The sequence below is a fragment of the Myotis lucifugus genome, unplaced genomic scaffold, assembly GCF_000147115.1.
Source record: "Myotis lucifugus unplaced genomic scaffold, Myoluc2.0 scaffold_13, whole genome shotgun sequence".
Taxonomy (NCBI): domain Eukaryota; kingdom Metazoa; phylum Chordata; class Mammalia; order Chiroptera; family Vespertilionidae; genus Myotis; species Myotis lucifugus.
This window is the reverse complement of record NW_005871061.1, coordinates 6854770-6873046: the sequence shown is the minus strand read 5'-3', so window position 1 is coordinate 6873046 and position 18277 is coordinate 6854770. Positions and strand designations below refer to the sequence as shown.

General features: G+C 39.1%; 1 pseudogene; it reads left to right on the top strand.

The window, feature by feature from the left end:
• The first annotated feature begins 13689 nt into the window (after positions 1 to 13689).
• Positions 13690 to 14782, top strand: LOC102432798 (annotated as a pseudogene).
• Positions 14783 to 18277: the final 3495 nt, after the last annotated feature.

Here is an 18277-nt window from a genome sequence, read left to right as displayed (position 1 = left end):
AATATACACATCAAAGGGTAGGGTTTCCTACAGAATCCATTGTCAAATTGGAAGAATTTGCCTACAGCTGTTCAGGTGTTTAGCCAGTAGGAGGCAATAACATGTAGATTAAGATGCCCTCAGCTGTCTAGCAGTAAGCAATCATCCTTTTCAGGTTTGGGGAAATGCCTTTTAACCATTCCCATATGATTCAGCCCGTGCTGACATGCTGGAATTGGCTTCTGGCAGCCAAGTTCTCAATATAGCAGCATTCCTTCCCACAAGTCAACATGTGAACTCGGATGACATTCCATAGCACTTCCAAACTTGTTTCCAAATTGGTTCTCTGATTTTGAAATCTTGGAAATTAAAATACGTTTTCACTTCTGTTTCAGCCCAGAACTGTAGAGATGGAAAGAGTATCAGTCTCATGAATACAACATGAAGAAAGCTGAACATTTGGGAAATTAAGCATTTGTCTTGAATCCATCAGAGAAGTGAGGCTATAGGGCAATCAAATAACTCAAAATATAGGGAGACACAGGCCATTAGTATGTGTATATCTGGGACAGAAGCCCCATAAGCCAATGAGAAGAGTTAGCCAGAAAAATGTTAACAAAATGCTACGTCCTAGGTAGGCATAGACCGCGTGAAGCCCTGCTGGCCATTGAAATAGAAAGATTCATTCTCTCTTGCAGCTTTTCCTCCCAGCAACTCCATTAGGTTCTGGCAGGAAATGTTAGAGAGAATCCTAAAAATAATTTCCAGGGGATGTCTTGGAAAGCCACTTCTAATATTCAGCTCAAACCTATCCCCTCCATTTTCCCTATAAAACAAAAACAATAATCTGGGGAAGAAAAACAAAAACTGTAGTCTAAGGTGACTGGTAGAAATCACTTCAGTAAGGAGAGGAGAACAGAAAGTAAAAAAGCTTTATCCCAGGAGGAAGAGCAGGGAAATGTGTTCACTCAGCATTATGTTAGCATGTGAGGCAGGAACATTCTTCCGAAAGCCACACCCCAAATCCAGGTTTATAGCACCTGCTTAAATCTGATTAAGGCTTAAGTTTAATAAGAACATCACTGTTGCCTCCAATGCTAATAAACACACAGAAAAAATAATAGTGGAATGCAGCTGGAAGACATGAAAGACACAAGTTCTTTCTGGGCATTAGTGAAAGTGGAATAGACCCAAAGCCAAATGGAGAGAACCAAAAACAAGGTGGGAGCGGACATTGAGGAAAACCCACTGGAAAACTACCCACACTTTTTTTTTTTAAACCTTCACTGGAGAATATTTTTCCCATTGAATTTTTTTAAAGAGAGTGAAGGGGATGGGTGGGGAGAGAGGAACATCGATGTGAGAGAGATACATCTATTGGTTGTCTCCTGCATGTGCCCCAACTGGTCTGGGAATTGAGCCTACAACCAAGCTACATGCCCTTGATCGGGAATCGAACCTGTGACCCTTCGGTCCGAGGGCTGACACTCTAACCCAGTGGTTCTCAACCTTGCACATTAGAATCACCTGGGAATCTTTTTAAAATCCCGATTTCTGGGCTTTATCCTCCTGAAATTCTGTTTCTTTGTTACTAATGTTGTGGCCCCACCCAATAACAAAGAAACAGAATTTCAGGAGGATGAGGCCCAGAAATCAGGATTTTAAAAAGATTCCCAGGTGATTCTAATGTGCAGCCAAGGTTGAGAACCACTGCTCTAACCAATGAGCCAAATTGGCCAGGTCAACCCACACTCTTAACACAAACTAGCACAAGAGGAATTTGAAGCTTCTGCTGGACTGAGGGTAAGAATAGCAACAATTAATTTCAAACACAGCCCAACTACTAACTAGATTAATGAAATCAAATATAAGAGCCCTCGCAGAAGGAAGACATGCTCATCTTAAATCATAAAAATTATGTCCCTCAATATTTACTGTCCTGAACAACACATCACCCTTTCAATGACAACAAAAATCTTGAAACTCATATAAAAAGGTAAGAAAAGACACATTCTTATTAAACAAAGCATCATAGTATCAGAATCAGACATATGACAAAGATGTTGAAACTATTGAACAAGAAATTAAAAGAACTATGATAGCCCTAACTGGTTTGGCTCAGCGGATAGAGCGTAGGCCTGGGGACTGAAGGGTCCCAGGTTCGATTCCAGTCAAGGGCATGTACCCGGCTTGCGGGCACATCCCCAGTAGGGGGCGTGCAAGAGGCAGCTGAATCAATGTTTCTAACTATCTCTCTCCCTGTCCCTTCCTCTCTTCCTCTCTATAAAAAATCAATAAAATATATTAAAAAATAAAAGAACTATGATAAATAATTAAAAGGTTCTAATGGAAAGGCTCGACACCATGTCAGATCACGTAGGTAATTACAAAAGAGAGATGAAAACTATAAGAAAGAATCAAGTAGAATTGTTAAAAAAATATTTTTGCAATTGTCTTAAAAAAACATAATTACAAATAAAAGCAGTTTAGATACAGAAAACACAGCAAAGATCACCCAATGCATTTTTATAAGCACTTTGATAAAGGTGAATATAATCAAATTCAGAAAACTCTATATTGTAAATGATTTTGTGTTAACCGCTTAACTATAGAATAAAAGTTAAAGGACAAGAGCATCAAAAATATCTATATTTTACTAGAATTTATTAATGAACACAATAGAAAAAAAAGACAAATTGTGACATCAAAAACAAAAGAGGGTAAAGGGGAGATTTTTTTATGCAATAGAAGTTAAGGTGCTTAATACAGGTGACCAATCAAGTCAGTATTTTTCAAGCACTTTGGGGGCAAGTGAACAAAGGGCTTTCATGGCTCACAGCCTCCTACAGCTCCAAAGCGGCTACTGAAGTGTATCTATTACCAATGCACTGGTGTGCATGCAACTCCTCCTACGTTCCTTGGTACGTTGTGCCAGGTCCCACAACTCCCACATGGGCATCTCTGTTCATAAATAGATGTCAAATTTTTGTTGGTTGAAAGGAGGGGGCAAAACTAATGTATTTCTTATGCTGTCATAATACCACATTATGATAGACTTCTATTTACTCTCTTTCTAATTCTTTAAGTTGTAGGGTTAGATAATTTATAACCAGATTTTCTTGTGTTGTTTTTGTTGTTGTTTGTTTGTTTGTTTGTTTGTTTTGAGGTAGGCCTGTAGAGCTATGAACTTCCCTCTCAGGACTGCTTTCACTATGTCCCATAGATTTTGGATTGTTGTGTTTTCATTGTCACTTGTTTCCAGGATGCTTTTTATTTCTTCTTTGATTTCTTTGGCAACACAATCATTGTTTAATAGTATGAAATTTAGCCTCCAAGTGTTTGATTTTTTTAGTGTTTTTATTTTAGTTAATTTCTAATTTTATGCCATTGTGATCTGAGAAGATGTTTGATATGGTTTCTATCTTCTTGAATTTGAAGAGACTTTGCTTGTGTCCCAATATGTGGTCTACCTTTGAAAATATCCCATGTGCACTTGAGAAGAATGTATATTCTGTAGCTTTGGGGTGAAATGTTCTGAAGATGTCAATTAATTCCATCTGATCTAGTGAGTCATTTAGGATTGCTGTTTCTTTGCTGATTTTTTGTTTAAAGGATTTACCCACTGTTGTTAATGGGGTATTAAAGTCCCCTACTATGAGTGTATTGCTGTCAACCTCTCCCTTGATATGTTCCAAAAGTTTTGTGTGTGTGTGTGTGTGTGTGTGTGTGTGTATTTGGGTGCTCCTGTATTGGGTGGACATATGTTTACCAGAGTTATATCCTCTTGTTGAATTTTTCCCTTTAGTATTATGAATTGGCCTTCCTTATCTCTTGTTATAGCCTTCACTTTGAGGTCTAATTTGTCAGATATAAGTATTGCTACCCCAGTTTTTTTTTTATCATTTCCATTCTCCTGAAAATGTGTGTTTTTTTTCCATCCCTTCACCATCAGTCTGTGTGAGTCCTTTGTTCTGAGGTGGATCTCTTGTAGACAGCATATATATGGGTCATGTTTTCTTATTCATTCATCCACCCTATGTCTTTTGATTGGAGTATTTAATCCATTTACCTTTAAGGTTATTATTGATAGGTATTTGCTTGTTGCCATTTTTATTCTTTATGCCTGTGTTCCTTCTTCCCTTTCCATTTCTTCTTTTTACAAAATCCTTTTAGCATTTCTTGCATTGCTGGCTTCGTGGTAATAAACTCCCTTAGCCTTTTTTTTTTTTGTCTGCAAAGCTTCTGATTTCACCTTCAATGTTGATTGGTAGCCTTTCTGGATAAAGTATTCTTGGATTCAGTCCCTTGCTTTGCATCACTTTGTATACTTCATTCCGTTCCCTTCTGGCCTGATACGTTTCTGTTGAGAAATCAGTTGACAGTCTAATGGGAGATCCCTTGTAGGTAACTTCCCCTCTCTCTTGTAGCCCTTAAGATTCTTTCTTTGTTATTAACGTTTGCTATTGTAATTACAACGTGTCCTGGTGTATGTTTTTTGGGTTCAATTTTTTGGGACTCTGTGCTTGTGTAACTTTTTTCCTCCCCAAGTCAGAGAAGTTTTTTGTCACTATTTTTTCAATTAGGTTTTCTATTCCTTGCTCCTTTTCTTGACCTTCTGGCACCCCTATTGTGCAGGTGTTGCTTTATTTCAAGTTGTCCCAAAGCTCCCTTAAACTCTCCTCCTGATTTTTAATTTTTTTTCCCAATTGCTGTTCAGATTGAGTGTGTTTTTCTACCCTGTCTTCTAACTCGCTGATTCGGCCCTCTGCTTCTAGTCTACTAGTCTTCCATTGTGTTTATATTGTATCTATAAAATTCTTCATTTCCTCTTGGATTCTTACATATGCTGTTGTTTTTCTCATCCAGCCAGTTTAGATACATTAAGACCTTTACTCTGAATTCTTTCTCTGACATATTGCTTGCCTCTATTTTATTTAGTTCATTGTCTGGCTATTCCTCCTTTTCTTTCTTTGAGGGTTGCTTTTTTATCTCCCCAGTTTTGCTGTCTCCCCATTTTTGCTGTCTCTTTCTGGCCCTGGGCACCCTGCTTGGGGTTTGAGAGGTTGAAGACCCTATTAGGCCAATGGTCCAGAAATCATAGCCTAGAGCAGGGGTCCTCAAACTACGGCCCACGGGCCACATGCGGCCCACCGAAAACATTTGTTTTTTTACTTCAAAATAAGATATGTGCAGTGTGCATAGGAATTTGTTCATAGTTTGTTTTTAACTATAGTCCGGCCCTCCAACAGTCTGAGGGACAGTGAACTGGCCCCCTGTTTAAAAATTTTAAGGACCCTTGGCCTAGAGGCTGGGTCTGTCTTGAGTCTCACACCTTTATAATCTCTGCTCTGAGTTGTATCTTCTTTTCCCACAGATCTGGTTCCTCAGTTGTACACTTCAGATGCTTGGGTTGGTGGGAGTGTGTGCACAGTTCCTCTGGTGTGCAACTGCCTGCGAGGACCCAGAGCCCTCTGGCATGCAGTTTACTGTGTGGCCCTGTTACCTGTGGCAGGGTGGCACCCTAGGTCCCTCTGGCAGCACACTTACAGTGAGGCCCTGTATGCCCCTGGCTGGGCATGCTGGATTGTTCTTGGTTTCCCCAGCAGTGCTCTCTGTGGTCCAGAGTTAGCCACATGCTGGGTTGTTCTGGGTAGCCTCAGCAGGACTGTCCTGGGGGCTGGGGTGGAGTGGGTGTGGGGTGCTCTCGATCGCATAATCAGAGCTCTCCTGTGGCTTGGAGTCAGGTATGGGCTGAGTTACTCCAGGGGTGAACGTCCTAGGCCCAGGGTGGAGTGGGGTCATGTTTCTCTAGGTCTCACAGTCCACACTCTCTTGTGGCCCATACTGGGGTGCACAGTGGGTTGCTCCAGGTCGCCCTGGCAGCAGGTTCTGAGCCTCTGGATGAAGCAGACACCAGATGGCTCTGGGTCAAACTGGCAGCATTGTTCTGGAGCCCAGAGTGCTGGCAGGTCCCCCTGGCTTGCACTCACTGCTGGATCCTGGGACACTGGGTCCTGACAGACTGGTGAGGAGGCCTGGTGTGGGAGGTCACTCTGGCGAGTGCTCACTGCAGACATCTTGGAGTCTGCCAAGAGGTACTGTACCACTAACTGCCGGGGCACAGTGGTGGTTCCACGCGGGTTATGGCTGACAAGCGGCATTCTCTAGGCGTCCTCTGCCCTCCCTTATTGAAAATTGTCTTCTCAGCTGTCTAATTTGTTAATTCTGAGTGGGTGTTCTCCAATTTAGTTGCTTTTCTGGCCTGGATCCAGGAGGAGGTGCACAACACTTCTGCCTATTTGGCTGCCATTTTCTTCCCCATTCTCTTTTTTTTAAATTTCTATTGTTGAAAGTATTACAGATGTCCTCTTTTTTGTTGTTGTTTCCCCCCCCCCCCATTGAACCCCTTCTTCCTGCATCCGGCCCTCCCAAGCCTTCAACACACTATTGTCTGTGTCCATGGGCTATGCATATATGAATATAAGTTCCCCAGTTAATCTCCCTCACCCCAAACCCCCAACATCCACCTTCCGTTTGAAATTCACCAGTCTGTTCATGGTTCTATGTCTCTGCATCTATTTTGTTCATCAGTTTATTTTATTCATTAGATTTTGTTCATTAGAGATCCTTCATTTTTTACAGCCACATAGTATTCCATTTAAGTCTTTTTATACAAATTTTAATTTTTAATATATTTTGTACACCTTTGTGTTGTTTTTATAACATTTAATGTATCCTGGCCAGTGTGGCTCAGTGGTTGAGCATTGATCTATGAACCAGGAGGTCATGGTTCAATTCCTGGTCAGGGCACATGTCCATGTTGCAGGCTCGATCCCCAGTGTAGGGCATGGAGGAGGCAGCCAATCAATTATTCTCTCTCATCATCGATGTTTCTCTCTCTCTCCCTCTCCCTTCCTGTCTGAAATCAATAAAAATATATTTAAAAACAAACATTTAATATAGTTTTGCTATAATTTTCTTTCTTTAAATGTATTATTTCTCTGTTGAGACTTCAATGTTATCTCATTGGTTACTGTGTTTCATTTTTCTGGGCCTATGTACTCTCAGACATAGTAAAGCAAAAATAGTTAACTTTTTAAAAAATGTATCAATTGTTTGAGTATTAAATGCTTATTTAGCGTAAGTATGTGTACAGATACTTATTTATATCCAATTTAAATTTTTTTGTAGTGCATTCAGAACTAGGATGAGTGAGCCATACCCTGGATTTATTGAACATTCATTTTATAACTAATACTAGAGGCCCGGTGCACAAAAATTTGTGCACTGGCGGGGAGGGGGGTGTCCCTCAGCCTCACTTGTGCCCTCTCACAGTCTTGGACCCCTCGGGAGATAACGACGGGCTGGCTTAGGCCCGCTCCCGGGGGCAGAGGGCAGGCCCAATCCCTAGGTGCAGCCCCTGGTTGGGCTCAGAGCAGGGCCGATTGGGGGGTTGGGGCACCACCCCCTGTCACACTCAAGGCAGGGTAGATGGGGAGGTTGCCACACCACCCCCTGTCATGCACAGAGCAGGGCCGATCAGGGGGTTGGGGCGCTGCCCCCTGTCATGCACAGAGCAGGGCCAATCAGGGGGTTGGGGAGCTGCCCCCTGTCACCCACAGAGCAGGGCCGATCAGGGGGTTGGGGAGCTCCCCCCTGTCACGCATAGAGTAGGGCCGATAGGGGAGTTAGGGCACCGCCCCGTCACACACAGAGCAGGGCGGATCAGGGGGTTAGGGCGCCGCCCCCTGTCACCCACAGAGCAGGGCCAATCAGGGGGTTGGGGCACTCCCCCCATCACATTCAGGGCAGGGCCGATGGGGTGGTTGCGGCTACACCCCGTCACACACAGAGCAGGGCCCATGGGGGGGTTGGGGTGCCGCACCCTGTCACACACAGAGCAGGGCTGATCAGGGGGTTGGGAAGCTCCCCCCTATCAGGCACAGAGCAGGGCCGATTAGGGGGTTGGGGCGCCTTCCCCTGTCATGAACAGAGCAGAGCGGATAGGGAGGTTGTGGCCCCGCCCCCTGTCACACACAGAGCCGCAGGGTGATCAGGGGGTTTGGGCTCTGCCCCCTGTCACGCTGCTCCAGGGGCCAGGAGGCCTCGCGGCTCCGCTGATCCCAGTGCTTGGAGGCCTCGTGGCTCTGCTGATCCCAGTGCCGGGAGGCCTCGTGGCTCCGCTGATCCCGGGTTCGGGAGGCCTCACGGCTCCACTGATTCTGGTGCTGGGAGGCATATTACCCTTTTACTATATAGGATAGAGTCCTGGTGCATGGGTGGGGGCCGGCTGGTTTGCCCTGAAGGGTGTTCTGGATCAGGGTGTGGGTCCCGCTTGGGTGCCTGGCCAGCCTGGGTGAGGGGATGATGGCTGTTTGCAGCTGGTCACACCCCTTTCAGGGTGGGGGTCCCCACTGGGGTGCCTGGCCAGTCTGGGTGAGGGGCTAAGGGCCGTTTTCAGGCTGGCGGGCGATTGAAGCTCCAAACCTCTCCTTTTTTTCTTTTTTTTTTATTCTTGGATTTATTTACCTTCTATGGCTGTCACTGGAGCTGAGAGCCAGCTTTCTCTCTGAGGCTTGGCTCCAGCCCTGAGACCTCGGCTGCTGAAAGCATGTATCTGGTTTGTTTGGGTTCTATAATCGAAACACTGTTTCAACTCCAGCTCTGAGGCCTGGCTTGCTGAAAGCAGGTTTCTGGGGTTTGTTTAGATTCTATACTTCTAACAATGTTTCTTAAACTGCAAGCTCAGAGGCTGGAAAGGCAGGCGGGGAAAGTTGGCTTCCTCCGTCACTGAAGCAAGCAAGCCTCCTGTTTGCTTCAAGCTGCCTGGCTGCTGGCCGCCATCTTGGTTGGCAGTTAATTTGCATATCGCCCTGATTAGCCAATGGGAAGGGTAGCAGAGGTATGGCTAATTACCATGTTTCTCTATTATTAAATAGGATACACAACATTGTGTTACAAACTGGGAATATGAGCTACCCAAATGTCACAAATTGGTAAAGGCAAATGTATGTTCACATAATTGAATTGTAGGTAATTTTTGATGTGAATTAATTATATCAGTGCTATAAATAAAGAACTTGGGTAAAATGAAGAAGAAAATGGTTAGTTTTGAGTAGCATGACTTGAGAAAGTTTTATAAAGCAAGAAGTTGAATTAAGAATTTAGATAACATTTTGGATAATGTCAGTTCTCTCATTTAAAGTTGGGAATATTGAGTATATTACTGTTCTATAAGCTGTGAGACCCAGCTTATAGAACAGTAAAATTGCTTGTGTAACAGTGAAATAGAATGCAGATACTTTGGATTCAAAGGCAATTTCCATAACTATACTATGTTGTGTCATATAAAAGAAAACATAGATAATAAAACCATTTTTCTTCTCACTGGTACACAAATTTTACAGTAGCTTTATTCATAGTAGCCTAAAACAAGAAACAGTGCAAATTTTCATCAACACGTTAATGGATAAACAAAGTGTGGCATAATCATATAATAAGAAACTTCTTGGCAATCCAAACTGTTGATACGTACAATAACATAGATGAATCTCAAAAACCTTATTTTGAGTAAAAAGAGTAAGACAGAAAAGTCAACATACAGTAGAATTCCATTTAATATGAACTTCTAAAAGAGGCAAAACTAATCTAAAGTGATAAAAGTTATATCAGTGTTTACTTGAGGGAGGTTGATTGCAAGGGGCATAAAAATTGAGGGGGATGACAGAATGTTTTACATCTTGTTTGTAGTGGGGTTACAGGAGCATATTCTTTTGTCAAAACTAAGAATTATACACTTAAAGGAGCACATTTTATTGTGTGTATAACATACTTCAATAAAGTTTTTTTTTTAAGACACGGGTTATAGGTTTGCCAACTAAGTCCTCAGATTGAAGTTACATAAAGCTTAATTAACATTAAGCATGCATGTAAATATTTCCATTATATGAAAGCAATTGATTGTGCTACAAAGGGTTCAGTCAGGAGAATGTCCTATAAAATCTTTCCATTTAGCATGAATGAGTTTAGTATTTGAGCTTTCTGAGATAAATACATCAAGAGTACCTCCATAAGGAAATACAATTCCCATCACTGCTGACGTTTAATATAGTACTTAAGAATAAAATCTGGCACCCAAGATAAAATCTGAATGACCCCTTAAAATGACACAACTCGCCCTGACCAGTTTGGCTCAGTGGATAGAGCATCGGCCTGCGAACTGAGAGGTCCCAGGTTCGATTCCGGTCAAGGGCATGTACCTTGGTTGCGGGCACATCCCTAGTAGGAGGTATGCAGGAGGCAGCTGATTGATGTTTCTCTCTCATCGATGTTTTTAACTCTCTATCCCTCTCCCTTCTTCTCTGTAAAAAAATCAATAAAATATATATTTTTAAAAATGACACAACTCTACAACCTGGATTTGGGAGATGGCCAGGCTAACTCTTGGCCTGTACAATCTGAGAGGGCACCATTCACAGGCCCTAGGAGAATGGTGCAAGATACATGAATGAAAGAAAGCCTGTGATGTTGTACAAGGTTGTAGTAGCCTTTCCACCTTTTGTTAAATGTTCTTGAAAATATTCAGACCAAATATGCCAATATTTAATTAGAAGAATGCAGTTCATTTATCCATGACATCTGCTCTTTTTTGCCTAGCAATACCTTCCCTCCCCTAGTTTTGGTACTGATTTTATTTGAGAAATCATTTGCCCTTGTGTACCCAATATTCTTTTGTGAATATCAATTAAGAGACTCATGACCAGACAACTTCCCTGACCAGGGGTTGACCCAGCTGCATCATAAGCCTATCAGACTCTTTCCTGGGACTCTGAATGGTGACTATAGCATCCAAGAATGGCCCATTTTGAAGTACATATTAACCATCCTGACACTGGATCCCAGGAGCATACCCTTGTTTTGTTCCTGCCCAGGTATGTGATGATCTCTTGCTTTCTGGCTCAGGTATTTTAGCTTTTCTGTGAATAGCCCTATTCTTTTTTGCTAAATCGGTCAGAGTTGTTTTTGTTGCTTGCGCTGTAATCCAGCAGATATAACAAAACAAAAAAATACAAAGAAAGTAGCCAAACAGAAGCTTGCTTTAATTTTGGTCTGGCTGTGGGAGACCTGGCTTCCAGTCCTAGCCACTACTTGACAGCTGTTAGACTTGGTCCATGGGCAGGTCATGGCTAAGCATTAGTTTATTAATCATTAAAATGTTTCATAAATATTTCTTGAATGCCTTGTGTGTGTGTCAAGCAAAGACAATCAGAATACGGTTTGATATCATTTTAAAAGATATTTATGTCCCCATAGGATTTTTAAAGGAATCACATGAAATGAAGTTCACGAGAACATGTTATCAGATATAAAATATTATACCAGATGGCTTCAAATGTAAACTACACCAATATTTAAAGAAGAGTTAATACCTATTCTTTTCAAATTTTTAATAAAACTGAGGAGGTAGGAATGCTTCCAAACCCATTTTACTAGGCCAACATTACCCTGATACTAAAACCAGACAAAGACACTGCCCACTCAAAATTACAAGCCAATATCCCCAATAAATATAGATCCAAAATTTCTCAATAAAATATTAGCAAATAAAATGTAACAATGCATTAAAAGAATTGTATGCCATTATCAAGTGATATTTATTCCAGGGATACAAGGAAGTTCAACATCTGCAAATCATTCATTATGATGATACACCACATTAACAAAACAAATGATACAAATCATATGATCATCTCAAAGACTAAAAAATTCAACATCCATTTATAATAAATAAATCTCAAAAAAGTAAGTATAGAAAAAATATACCTCAATATAATAAAGACCATATATGACAAACCCACAGCTAATATCATACTTAACAGTGAAAAACTATACGTTTTACTTCTCAGATCAGGAACAAGGTAAGGATGTCCACTCTTGCTACTTTTTAAAAATAGTATTGGAAGTTCTAGACACAGCAATTAAGCAATAAAAAATTAAAAGGCATCCAAATTGGAAAAGAAGAAATTAAACAGTCATTATTTGAAGATTACATGATACTATATATAGAAAACCTTAAAAACTTAACAAAAACTTTATTAGAACTAATGAATGAATTCAGTAAAGTTGCAGGATACACAATACACAGATATTGGTTGCTTTTCTATAATAATAATAATGAACTATCAGAAAGAGAAATTAAGAGAACAATCTTATTTACTAACTTCATCAAAATGAATAAAATATCTAGGAATAAGTTTAACCAAGGAGAGAAAAGACTTATAATCCGAAGACTATAAGACACTGAAAAAATTAATAAAAAGGTGTACAATGTTCTATGATTGAAATAATTCATATTGTTAAAATACTACCCAAAGCAATCTACAGATTCAATGCAATGACCATCAAAATAACAATGGTATATTTAACAGAACTAGAACAAAGTATTCTAAAATGTGTATGGAACCACAAAAGACTCTAAAGCAGCGGTTCTCAACCTGTGGGTCTCTACCCCTTTGGCGGTCGAATGACCCTTTCACAGGGGTCGCCTAAGACCATCCTGCATATCAGATATTTACATTATGATTCATAACAGTAGCAACATTACAGTTATGAAGTAGCAACGAAAATAATTTTATGGTTGGGTCGCAACATGAGGAACTGTATTTAAAGGGCCAGAAGGTTGAGAACCACTGCAAGAGATAAAGCAATCTTGAGAAAGAAGTACAAAGCTGGAAGTATCACACTCCCTGATTTTAAGCTATACTACAAGCTATAGTAATCAAAACAATAAGGTACTGACACTAAAACAGACACATAGATCTATGAAATAAAATAGAGAGCCCAGAAATAAACCCATGAATACATTATCAATTAATATTGCAAAGGAGGCAAGAATATACAAAGGGGAAAACAGTCTTTTCAATGAAATAGTGCTGGGAAAACTGGACAGCTACACGCAAAAGAATGAAATCGGATCACTATCTTGCACAATGACAAAAAAAAATCAAAATGGGTTAAAGACTTGAAAGTTAAACTTGAAACTACAAATTCATAGAAGAAAACATAGGCAGTACATTTTTTCACATTAGACTTAGAAATATTTTTTTTTGGATCAGTCTCCTCAGGCAAGGGCAACAAAAGCAATAATAAACAAATATAACTGCATTAAACTAAGAAGCTTGTGCACAATGAAGGAAGCCAGCAACAAAACAAAAAGGCAGTCTACTTAATGGGAGAAGATATTTTCAAATAATATATTTGATACGGGGTTAATATCCAAAATATATAGAGAACTTACAAAACTTATTATAACAATAATCCAATTAAAAATAAGCAAAGGACTTTAATAGACATATTCCCAAAAGAAAACACACAGATGGCCAACAGGTGAACAAAAAGATGTTTAACATTACTAATTATTAGGGAAATGCAAATGAAAATCAATATGAAATATCACCTACCAATAGTCAGAATGCCTATTATCAAACAGCAAAATAACAAATGTTAGCAAGGATGTGATGAAAATAGAACCCTCATTCATTGTACGTAGGAAAGTAAAATGGTGCAGCCACTATCATAAAGAGTATGGTGGGTCCTCAAAATATTAAAAATAGTCCTTTGTATGATTCCAGCCTCTGTGTCTGTTCTGTGGAACAGAAGTAGTTTATCTTTGTCTGCCTTCTCTCCCACCTACGTGTCTGCCACCACCCCATGGAAGATTCGATGGGCATGGACATGAGCTTCCTGAGGCCCCAGAACTATCTTTTTGGTTGTGAACTAAAGGCCAACAAAGATTATCACTTTAAGGTGGATAATGATGAAAATGAGCACTAATTATCTTTAAGAACATCCACTTTAGTTCTAGCTGGTTTGGCTCAGTGGATTGAGCGTTAGCCTGCGGACTGAAGGGTCCCAGGTCTGAATCCGGTCAAGGGCACATGCCCGGGTTGCAGGTTCAATCCCCAGTGTGGGGTGTGCAGGAGGCAGCAGATCAATGATTCTCTCTCATCAGTGATGTTTTTATCTCTCTCTCCTTCTCCCTTCCTCTCTGAAATCAATAAAAATATTTTTTTGAAAAAGAACAGTCAGTTTAGAGGCTGGTGCAAAGGATGAATTGCACACTGTTGAAGTAGAAACAATGAATTATGAAGGCAATCCAATTAAAGTAACATCGTCAACTTTGAAAATGTTTGTACAGCCAATGGTTTCCCTTGGTGACTTTGAAATAACACCACCTGTGGTCTTATGGTTGAAATGTGGGTCAGTGTGGTTAGTGGACATCGCTTAGTAGCTGGGGTAGAAGATGCAGAGTCAGAAGATGAAGAGGAGGACGATGTGAAACTCCTAAGTGTATTTGGAAAGTGTTTTAACCCTGGAAGTGGTAGTAAGTTTACACAGAAAAAAAAGTAAAGCTTGCTGCTGCTGAAGATGATGAGGACAACAATGATGATGATTTTGAGGATGAGGAAGCTGAAGAAAAAGCTCCAGTAAAGAAATCTGAGATACACCAGCCAAATATGCAAAATCAAACCAGAATGAAAAAGACTCAAAACCATTAACACCAAGATCAAAAGGTCAAGAATCCTTAAACAAACAAACAAAACAAAACAGGGGAAAACTCATAACACACCTAAAGGACCTAGTTCTGTAGAAGATATTAAAGAAAAAAATGCAAGCAAGTATAGAAAAAGATGGTTCTCTTCCCAAAGAAGAAGCCAAGCTCATCAATTATGTGAATAATTGTTTCTGGATAACTGAGCAGGAGGCTATTCAAGATCTCTGGCAGTGGAGGAAGTCTCTTTAATAGTTTGAACAGTTTATTAACCACTTAACTACCACGCGTCCAAAATGGAAACCATCCCCACACGCCACGATATTTTGAATTTAATTTTAAAAATCAATTTTCAATGAATATTATAAAAATAAATATATTACTCACCATTCAGGTGTTCTTGAATATGTTCAGCTGACAATTCTCACAAAAAATGATTTTATTTATTTATTTTTTCTTTTTGATTAAGGTTTTACATATGTGTCCTTCCCCCCCCCCCCATTACCACCACCTCCCACTCATGCCCTCACCCCTCTGGTATCTGTGTCCAGGGTTGCCACTTAGAGAAAACTTTTTTTTAATAGACGTGCGTGGCATAGGAGAAGGTTCGCTGCTTGTGTCTACAGACACTTATGGGTTAAAATTTTCCATCTTATTTCATTTCTGTAACAGTTGATATCTGACTGTCCCTCTTATAATGCAGAGTGAGAACTTCCCTACCGTTTCTGATAAACACTCAGGTTCCATGGCCAAGAATGTGTTGTCCAAAATGCCTGTTTAGTCTTTAAAGATGGAACTCCACCCTTTGCTTGGCTTTAAGTATGTATGGAATGTTATGATAAGACATAGTAGTAGTGGTGGTCAGACAAATGGCAACGGTGGGGAGAAAAAAATATACATGTGAGAATAAACTCAGCATTCTAATAAAGTTGCACTGTTTCTCTTTTTATCAAAAAGTTAAAAATAGACCTACCACACAATCCAGCAATTTCACTTCTAAAAACTAATTTAAAAACATATATGTATCCCTATGTTTATTACAAAATTATTTATAATAGCCAAGATATGGAAGCAACCTAAGTATCTATCAATAGATGAATATATAAAGAAAATGTGTATATATATGTGTGTATATATATATATATATATATATATATATATATATATAAAATAAGATATTACTCAGCTATAAGAAGTATGAAATCTTGCCATTTGTGACAACGTGGATTGACTTAGATGGTATTATGCTAAGTGAAATAAGTCAGAGAAAAACAGATACTGTATAATTTCACTTATATGTGGAATTTAAAAAACAAAATAAATGAAAACAAAACAAAACAGACTCATAGATACAGGAAACAAACTGGTAGAAACCTGTTTTATAATAAAGAATTTGGTCTTTGGACTGATTCCTGGAAGGGAGCACTAAACTTTGGAATTTTCTGAGTGACAGGAAGTCTTTGTTATTTATATTGAATCCTACAGTGCCCTAGCAAATTATCAAATCAACAAACAAAATAGAAACAGACTCATAGATACAGAGAACAGACTGACAGCTGTGAGAGGGGAGAGGTTTGGGGGCTGGGTGAAAAGGTGAAGAGATTAAGCAGTACAAATGAGTAGTTACAAAATAGCCACAGAGATGTAGATTACAGCATAGGAATATAGTCAATAATATCGAGATAAGTATTTTGGGGCCAGATGGGTTTTTGAAGCAGCAGGAGGGCCACTCTGTAAAGTACGTGACTTTTTAAAATCTAGCTACTTTGCTGTACATATGAAACTAACACTGTAATTGAAACACACACAAAAAATAGTACAAATAAATAATCCACCCTCTTATAAAACAAAACAAAACCTACAGGGTAGTGGGAATCCTCACATTTGTAGCCAGTTTGGCAGAAGTTCAGGAAACCTGGAAACCCTGGAGCTTGTGGCTGGTGTCTGAAGTGAGAGGAGTCTGTGGAGGGATGTGTCTTCAACCTGTGAAATTTGACCTAATTCTAGAGAGTGTCAAAATTACATTTGAAAACCTGTAATCAATGACCTCACATAAATAGTGCTCTAGAGGAAGATGTCAACCGAACAGTAGCTAAAGCACTAGCCAATAAGGACAGACAGAGAAAATTAGAGAGCATAGAGTTGAAATAGTTACCCCTGTATTTGAATATAAATAAGCATAAGAACTAGTCCCTTGGCGAGCTTTTCCACAGTTTAATGATTCTTTCTTTATAACACACCTGTTGTTTAACAGAATCTTGCCTATGTATTAATTTATTGAGTGACCAATGGTAATGAAACCAGTTTCTTAGACCTGATAACAAAATAGTTATCTCTCAACAAAGTAAAATAAATGGCATAAGCAATGATCGACTCCAAAATAAAGGAATTGAATGACAATAAAATGACTAATAAATTTTGTGCAAAGGAAAATCTCCATTGTATTTTTCAGTTTTATTTAGACAACAAATTTGGAGATCTATGGTAAATTTGCCTTCATCTAGAGCAGTGGTTCTCAACCTTCCTAATGCTGCGACCCTTTAATACAGTTCCTCATGTTGTGGTGACCCCCAACCATAAAATTATTTTTGTTGCTACTTCATAACTGTAATTTTGCTACTGTTATGAATCGTAATGTAAATATCTGATATGCAGGATGTATTTTCATTGTTACAAATTGAACATAATTAAAGCATAGTGATTAATCACAAAAACAATATGTAATTATATATGTGTTTTCTGATGGTCTTAGGCGACCCCTGTGAAAGGATCATTCGACCCCCAAAGGGGTCTTGACCCACAGGTTGAGAACCGCTGATCTAGAGCTTACTATTTAATTAATTCATCTGTTGAACCAGTGACATATTTTGAAAGCCTCAAGGTTTCAAAACTAAGAACCAGATATTCTGAATATAGAATATAAAAGCACAGAGTAGTATACCATAAGTACTAGAGAAAAAGGGATTTTATCTCAGGATAATGAATAATTACTATTATTAGTATGCTAATAATATACAAACATAGTGAGCCATATACATAGTGATTTATCAGCCTTTTTAAAAATGCTTCATCTGCAACAATAATTTTTTATTTTTTATTTCCATGTACAATAGCTTTTCTCTGAAGCCCTACAAGAAAAGAATATAAAATAGTATAATAAACAGATCTATCATGCATACTCAATCTCTTCCAAAGCATCTCTTCAAAATATTTTTTGTTATTCTGAGGAGTTGTTCCAGTACTGGAAAACTATTTATATGTATGTATGTGTAATCAACAATTTTTACATGTGTAATGGGTGATTCTTTTTAAAAAAATCCGTTTTGGCCTCATTATGACTTAAAGTAATTTCTTTTGATTTAAGTTGAGGGATGCATAAAACAGAAATATTTTAACACACAACATGACATTAATACAGAATTCAAAGTACGTATATTTTATATTTTCACTTAATACTCACAGATATATTGCTTTATTTGGATTGCACTTTACTATATGATAATGGAGAGTAAAATGACAAGTCTATGTAATGTCTGACAGTTTTCAGTGGGTTCAAAATTGTAATACAATTGATCCCTCCGTCGGACCATTTATGAATAATATTATCTTCTGTAGATTAGAGATTTGGGCAGCATATTAAATATTCAAAAGTAAGTAAGTTGAAAAGCTTTAATTTAAAACAATGCAATTAAATAGTATTACCTTAGGAAAGTAAAACTGAGAAGGCAGATACTTTTGAGATTATTC